This window comes from Hipposideros armiger, unplaced genomic scaffold (assembly GCF_001890085.2).
Source record: "Hipposideros armiger isolate ML-2016 unplaced genomic scaffold, ASM189008v1 scaffold_405, whole genome shotgun sequence".
Classification (NCBI taxonomy): domain Eukaryota; kingdom Metazoa; phylum Chordata; class Mammalia; order Chiroptera; family Hipposideridae; genus Hipposideros; species Hipposideros armiger.
The window spans coordinates 1,539,979-1,548,067 of NW_017731755.1; the positions used below are offsets into that span (position 1 = coordinate 1,539,979).

General features: G+C 42.1%; 1 long non-coding RNA gene across 1 annotated transcript in view; it reads right to left on the reverse strand.

Moving 5' to 3' along the window:
* Positions 1–207: 207 nt before the first annotated feature.
* Positions 208–8,089, reverse strand: part of LOC109394029 (uncharacterized) — a 17,136-nt gene continuing 9,254 nt past the window's right edge. Inside the window, exons 2-3 of the long non-coding RNA XR_002126374.1 lie at positions 6,912–6,983; positions 208–4,262 (exon numbers count right to left, since the gene is read on the reverse strand). This is a non-coding gene — a long non-coding RNA (uncharacterized LOC109394029). The remainder of the gene's footprint in view (positions 4,263–6,911; positions 6,984–8,089) is intronic.

Sequence of the window (8,089 nt, forward strand, 5' to 3'; positions counted from 1 at the left end):
AGCTCGTATTCCTGAGGATGGTTCTGGAGCTCCTATAAGTGTGACATCAGTCATTTAAGGTATCTTGGGTTCTTAATGTCACAGGATTTAACATGTCAGAATTTGTCATAAAGGAGAAGGTTTGTATTGCATTTGCCAAGTCCACTTGTTTGAATAATTTTATTCAAAATTATTAGTTCATTAACCATAGGATAAGTAAGGTCCAAGTTTATTTTTCAATATAAGACATATATATGACTGTTAGACATCTTTATAAGGCAAAGAAATGCAGCTGAATGAAATGATGTCCAGAAATAAAAAATATATATGATATATGCAATCACCATATTATGAATGCATTTTTATTTATTATCTACACAGATACACCTCATCAAAAGGACTCACTGACATCTATCAGCTGAGACAACTACAAAATACATATAAATCAATGTTTCAGATGGTTTCTGCTCTTTTGAATAAGTAGTAGTTGAGTTATAAGCCTTCATGGAAGGTGAAACTGCTCAGACAAAGACCGCTTATGGAAAATACACCCAACTAAAATGGAGCTTGTAGAAATACATAGCACTTCCAGTATAAGAAACTGTAGACTCATCTTAAGCAAGGAAGTAATCTTAATATAGGAATTGAACATCTAGTAAGTCCAGCATCAAGTTTCCTTTAGGACAGAAAGCAATTTGCCTTTGGGAAGTATAATTTTCATCCCAAAAAGGCTTTCAAGGTAGCATCATGATGGATGAGAAAATGGACTTTGACTTTCACTTAAGAAAAATAAAAAGAAGTAAAAATAAAATAAAACAGAGCTAAAGTAAAGTCGCGAGTATTGTGGCTGGTGAGAACTGAGGCACAGTGGTGATGCACCCTATCCCCATGAAGGAATTGCCAGGGAGCAGAGCCGAACTGAGCCTACCGACCACAGCCAAGGAGCTGCCCTGCATCTCCCTTTCATTACACTTTCACAAATGAATTTTCCAAGTGAGGCTCCCTCAACTAACCTATAGTCCAACTGAACAAGAACATGTATGCATACCGGCTCTTGCCTAGTGACCGCCGTGGGGTAGAGGGGCAAGAGGGATAGAAAAGAAATGAAACATAGGCAAGACTCTCATTTCCCTAATATCAAATCCATATTTTGATTCTAAAACAAGAAAAATTTTGCTATATTAATTTCTGTGAAAATATAAGTATTCATCTTTCAAAACACATTCACATCAAAGTATTTCACAACAATGGCAGCATGCCTATTTACATTTTTGAGGAAAGAAAGCAAAATAGTATCAAGTCAGACAAAAAGCAACTAAAAACAAACCTATGGTATTCAACAGCCATGAGAATTCCCCAATTTCAACATAGAAATCTTTTCTCCAAGATAGTTCAGGTGAGAATCTGTTTCCGAGGTTTCTGGGCTACAGACGGGCCTAAGCCCTTTCTCCCTGATTTTGAAATAGCAACAGATTCTGGGTAAGTGTTGGTGTCTTATAAATTACAAATGTGGGTATGCTTTTTCCTGTTTACGAGGTTTATTTCTCTCCAGGCAGTGGGAAGCGCCACATCACTGCTTCATTTCCTCCGTTTACTAAAGGAATGGCAACTGCCTAAGGCACGTGAGCGAAGCCATATAATGTTCATTAAGAGGGTGCAAGAGAAATACAGGCTTTCAAATCCTAATGACTTCTTGGAAAATTCAATCACAATAGCCCCAGTCTAGCCAGACTGAGCTTCTCGGGTCCGTGCTGGTTGACCCCTCTGCTGTGCAAAGCCCCCTTTCCCACCAGAGGGGCAATTGACCAAGTTAGGGCTCTTACTGGAGCAGCCTCACATGGCTGTGGAGGGAGGTGACAGGATGAGCAAGAAACTGAAATTCTCCCCTCTCATGTAACTCTAGACTGTAATTAATCAACTCTGCAATGCAAGCTATCCTCAGCTCTCATATAAAAAGGTACCCCGCTGGCTAGAGGATGCCTCCCCATCCAAATGTGGAAATTTAACTACAGATTCAAAGGAGATCCAGTTTCAAAGCACAGTCTCCTTTCTAAACCTCTTTTGAAAAAAATCACACCCACTAACTACAGGGTCATCAGTGGACTAATTTGGCGAAGAAATAATTCCTTTATTTGGCCTAACCTGTCTCTTCTATGTATAGTGGGGACTGGGGAAAGCTTATCTGCCAACGTGAGTCAGAACAAGAACTGGTTGCAAACTGCACATCACGCAAAAGGTCTCTGCTCTCTCCAGTAGAGAACACACACCACAGGACAGAAAAAGTCTTCCGTGAGGGCTTTCAAATCAGACCATTGTATCTTATTTAGCATTTGAGTGAATGCCAGCTCTCTGTGGTCTGAGTATTAATGCATGCACAGGCTTGTATTTTTCCAGGCTCGATGAATACCATCAGCTAAAGATAGCACAGTAATATAACACTTCAGTCACAGGACTTTTTTTTTTTAAGGAAACTAAGTTAAATATTTTAAGCATAGTCACATAGCAGGAACAAGAGAAACCAGCCTTGGATAAATGCACAGGCCAAAGGAAAAAAAATGCATCATAATGTAAGAGCAGAGGCTAGAAAGGAGTCAGTTTTATAGCTAGTATGACCACAAAATTGGCATGTGGCCTTAACTAAATTAAATATCTCTTCTGTCTCTACTTTCTCTATATCTTACACATAAGGGCATACAGGTAGGAGCTATTCATGGGCATCCTAAAAGAGTTCGCTAGGTGGATATGAGAAATAATGGTGAAAAGCTAATCAGTGCAAGATAAGTGTGCCCTCACTAATACAACCACCAAGCTATTCTTACTTCAATTCATTGCTTTTGTGACAAGAGACTAGAACAAGTTACAGCTAAAAATAAAGACATTATTCCAGGTGATCTCAACAGAGCAGTTATTTGGAAATGAAAAATTGAGGAAAGCTTAAACAGCTGAATGGTGAGCTTGGTGTTGTACGTGTAACACGAGTTAGGCGTGGCTTTGCGTTGTCTCTTCATAAAGAAGCCACTCTTTACAGGTCCGGTGCCATCTCAGTAGGGTTCATTTCCCTCTTTAGTATCTGAATGAAATGGTACAGCAGCTCAGGGACAAGCAGAAGCTTCCAACTGGAAATGATTCTCATGTCCAAAAAGGGAGCAGAGGTGTCCCCTCCCCACCTTTGATTTCTGAATGAGCTTTCTTCACAGCCCTGAGCTCCACGAGACTGCGTAGGTAGTAGCATGGGTCTTCAGAAACATTCACGTTTACTTGAGTGACATTTCCCAAGTCACGTCATTGCAAGCACAGCACTGTCCTTTGTCAAGATGCACAAGATCATCTCTCCTCACAGACAAGTACAGCAGGAAAGCTCTCAGGACGGCTAACAGTATTCCAAAGGTTTTGATTTTAAAGACTGAGAATAAACAGATACCTTTCGCACTGCCCCTCAAAACCGACATATTTCACACATGAATGTTCAATCCGCAAAGAGCAGGGAGGGCCTTGTGAAGATGCATGTCATTCATTAGAAGGAGAATCTGCTACTTGGGAGAAACTGATGCACTTGGGGGAAAGCACAGCAAATGGAAGATAGAAGGCCTGCTGCCTCTTGCCTCAGAATTCAAAGAAAGCTTATGTTCCAGAAAGCAAATTATTTCTCAAGATTCACCTGATTCAAGACCAAATCAAAATAATAACGTGTGAGAAACTAAGTGTTCAAGGGCACACAGACTTAGAATTTTTTCTGGCGATACAATCACCCCTTTGAAAGGCATAGTTTAATAACTGGAAGCAGTTTTCTCCCTCCAAATGCATCCTCTAGGTTTCAAAATAAATCTCCAGTATGACTGTGCTAGTAAACTGAGAAATAGCAGAAATAATGCACCCCTTGCTCCAGTGACTAAAATCAAGAAATAAAAATAAAGTAAAAAAAATCTCAAGATGGCAGGGAAACATCTTGCCGAGTGTGGACTACCATGGGTTGTGGGGAAATGGGGAAAGAGAGGGGAATTGCCTGTGCCCCCAGGACCATGGAGTGCGGGGAGGAGGAGAAGGGGTGGAGGCTTGCCTGTGCCCCCAGGACCATGAGGAGCAGGGAGGGGAGGAAGGGGTGGGAGTCTTGCCTGTGCCCCCAGGACCAAAGCACTGGGAGTGTCCCCTGGGACTGGGTGCTCTGAGTTCAAATGCAGCGGCCCCCACCTCCCCAAGGCCACCATTCATCATAGGGGTCAAGACATCAGAACTGCTGATTTTTCCAAACATCTTCTCAAGCAGCAGCAACCCCAGCAGTTTTCCTGCAAAGCAAACAAAATATGACTCTTGTTAATTCAACAGGGCTTTTAAAATTGTAATTAGTTGGTTGTGCCCCTTAGGAAAACCACACACGATTTTTTATAATGTATGTGTGTATGTGAGAGAAAAAAAAGAAACCCCTTGAAGGATTCCAAATGCTTCCCAGAGTGGGGTTGGGTTTTTTTTTTTCAGTTTATGCAAGATATTTTAGTACTATTTGCAATATCGAAGGACAAGGCCTCTTTGTTTCATCTGAAGCACAGCCAGCTCCCAAGGCTGCTGCCACCCATCCATTCTGTCAGCTTGATCCTAGCATCAAAGTTAGGCTGCGGGTCACGCATGGAAATACTTGCATTTGCTTTAGAACCACATCTGACCTGGGGCCCGCACAGTTTGCTGCCCTACATCATTCCTATGGATCTGAAGAGGTATCCTAAATTTATCTCACAGGCTGGCAAAAGATGCAACAGAAACACAAAACGAAATGCCACCATTTTTAGAGTAATTTTTAGAGTGTTTCCTCAACACATCAAAAAACCTCTAACAAATTGCAGGAGATTTATATGCCACAATTTACATTGTGGATTATGCCTTATTCATAGGTCCTGGAAGCCGTACATTTTCCACAGAAATAATCTTTAACCACCAGATTTCTAAAATCAATATTATCTCAAAGTTGGTTTTACTCATAATGCATCTTGCCCAAAACCCCATCTTATTCTGGCAGGAAATATTGTGAAGAATAATCTATTTTTTTAAACATTCTTCTTAAATGAGGCTGCTCCCAGAGTTAATATCTTAAGCTTAAATTTTAATTTGAAAAAAAAAATAGTAAAAAAGTAAACTAGGAAGTATCCACATTGTGTGGACATGAAACAACTCTCCCTGGCCTGAGGTGGAACCAAAGTGAATTTCTGTGGCCAGATGGAGCTGAGGGGCCCAGGGAAGGAAGGCATTCAGCCCAAGGGACCATCAGGAGGCAGACCTGACCAAGTTCAGAGAGAGGTCTCATCAAGCTATTCCAACAAAGATGGTACCTAACTGTGCCAGTGTGTGATCAGCTCAAATGTGTTAGTCTTTGTCCTCTGTATAACTGTCACTGCTTGGACTGCCATTATCTTCCATGGCATTGGGTTCAAAGCACCAGCTTGCTGTGGAAGAACTCTACCACCTCCCACCAGCCATTTCCTCCCCATTCTTCCTTAACAAGGTCAGGTTTGCAAAGCAGCCTCCTGCCACCCAGTGAATTCGTTCCCACCAGGCCTCAAAAATGACTCCAGTGTTTATGGTGGGAAGGTGGTTTGTGCCAAACCCTCAGGGTTTGTGGTAGCTGGGGACAAACAACTTGGGGAAGGAATGGGGGAGGGGACAGAAGGAACAACACAGGCCCACTGCCTATAGACTCTAGTACTCACAGCTCACAGCAAAGGCCAACTACACCTCAGCGAGCACTCTGAACCAGGCCTGGGAGCACAGAGAGCCCTTTCTGCACACTGTCACAAGACTACCTCCTACTCTTCCCAAAACTTTAACGTCCTTGCTATTTTTGACAAACAAGAATGGTCCTGTCAGCCTTCCTGCTGACTTTTCATATAGTTCTCAATAAGTGATAGACTCGTAAGTGACCCTTACACTAAAGGCCAAATGCTTTTCTAATGCTGGTTTGTGACTTTTATTATGACTTATTGATTTGTTTTTACCTAATCTTATTCTAAAAAAGATTCAAGGCAGCTTACAAGAACATACATAGTCAAAGAGACAAACAAAAACCTTAGGACCTTAGAATAAATACAAATCAGAATAAAAGTTTAAGACCAGTGGGCAGCAAGAATGCAGGTTCACACAAATCATAATCCTATGTAGTTGTTAAAATTGAGCTCCGACAATGGCCATGGGTTTACTGGTCAAGATTAGGGAGCTGACTTGCTGGAGGGTGAATGGCTCCCAACAAGGACACAAATGTCAGGATTTCTAAAAGTCTCTGTAATAAGTGCTTTTTCTTAGGCTTCTTCTTCAGGGCATAAATCAGGCTGGCTTATTGATACAATAGAAAATATATATTTGTAAAACTATCTCTTAAGAATTTCAACAAAATTCTAAGCAGGGTAGAGACTCTGTATGAAGTGATGGGTCCTTGGGGTCCAAGATGGGGCCAAGACCAGGAGGCAGCCCAGTAGGTTTTGGATTCAGAGACCTGAGAGAAGCACACTCTACCATTGCCTAGCAGTATGGCTTTGGGTGAGTTTAGTTCCTGAGTCTCTGAAACTTGGTTTTCCTCTCTATTAAAAAAAGATATTACTTCCTCTGATCTAACACAATTGTTGCAAGGACTGCCAGAGAGTGTCTGTTCAGTTACCTACTATGTTCCAGCTCCTGGTCTAAGGGCTTTGCTTAGATTATCTCATCGGAGCCACTCAAAGGCTTAGAAAGTATGACTATCCCCAACCCCCAAATCAGGAAACTAAGGTTTCTCTGCCAGAAAACGGCAGAGCCAGGTTGCAAATGCAGCAGTCCGATTACAGGGCCCTCCCCCTTAGCCAAAACACTGCCCTGCCCCCCACATAGTCAGCGCAACAAACATTCAATTTCTTTCTTGCTCCTCTCTCCAAAGGCTTGCACAACACCGCTTCAGGGAAAGACCCGAGACCAACCTTTCAATGGGCGCCTTCTGTACACTGTTTGGTCACAGGGTTCTGAGCATCAGAGTAGCATTTCTTCTTCTTCTAGGAAAATCAGAAGACATTTCCAGAATGATTAGAACGTTTTTCATCAGTTCCTGACTTATGAAAACACTTGAGAAAATAACTTGCTACTGAGTAGAAAATGCTCTTCTGGAGTTCTTGAAGCCTAATTGCTGACAATCCTTTGACAGATATACTGGCCCACCTCAAGAGTCCAGCTAAACACATCCCCCGCTCTCCTCTAGAGTGCCTTTCATCACCACTCTTCCCCTCAGAGTCAGAGATGAAGAGCTTAGCACCTAATGACACTTAATTTTTACACATGTGTTTTGTCAAAACTTCCTTCGACATAATTCACGTAGACAAAGCACAAGAATCAAGACTGAAACTGGGGCTGCAAGTGACTACAAAGATGAGTCAGACACAGAAAAGGCTTCTTCCAAAAGTTTTCAAATCTGGTCGACAAGACTTATGTAAGTGCTACAAGAGCAGTTCAAGAAGGCAGAGAAAGCACCTCCTGTTTGGGGACTGAGAAAAGCCACCTTAAAGGGGATGGCATGTAAAATAGGCCTTAGAGCATCACTATGATTTGGGCTTATCTGGAAGGAGCAGCTGAGACAAGACTGGAAACCAAGGTCAGGGTGCACGGGAGCAGGCCTGGACTGCTGGATGTGTTTGGTGTGGACAATGGGGAACCCTTGAAGATTGTCTGATCGGAGGAATATGATCAGAGTTGTAATTTCAAAAATCATGATTTAGTGAATTAGAGAAGACAGTCAGTGGAGGTTGAATACCAGCTCATAGGTTATGTTATTAGTTCAATAAATTGAAAGAAGGACATGAGTTGAGGGAGTAGCTCTGGGAATGAGAGGGAAAGGTAGAAGGCTTATTAGCTCTGGGAGAAAAGAAACCATGTCATATTTGCTTAGTGTCACTTCCTTCAGCCCCAAAGCATTTATTAAGCCTGTGGTAGGTGCTTGCCAAGTCCTAAAAGATTTGTAGTTTGGGAATGCTTTGTTCTACCCCAGCTGAGAGCTGTGTCTGATGGAGGGAGGTTGGGGTCATAAAAAAAAGCTAAGAACCACAGCTGTCATCTTGAGCTTAATACAGAAGGCAGAGACCTTCAGGACCTTAATTTTTAAGGGGAA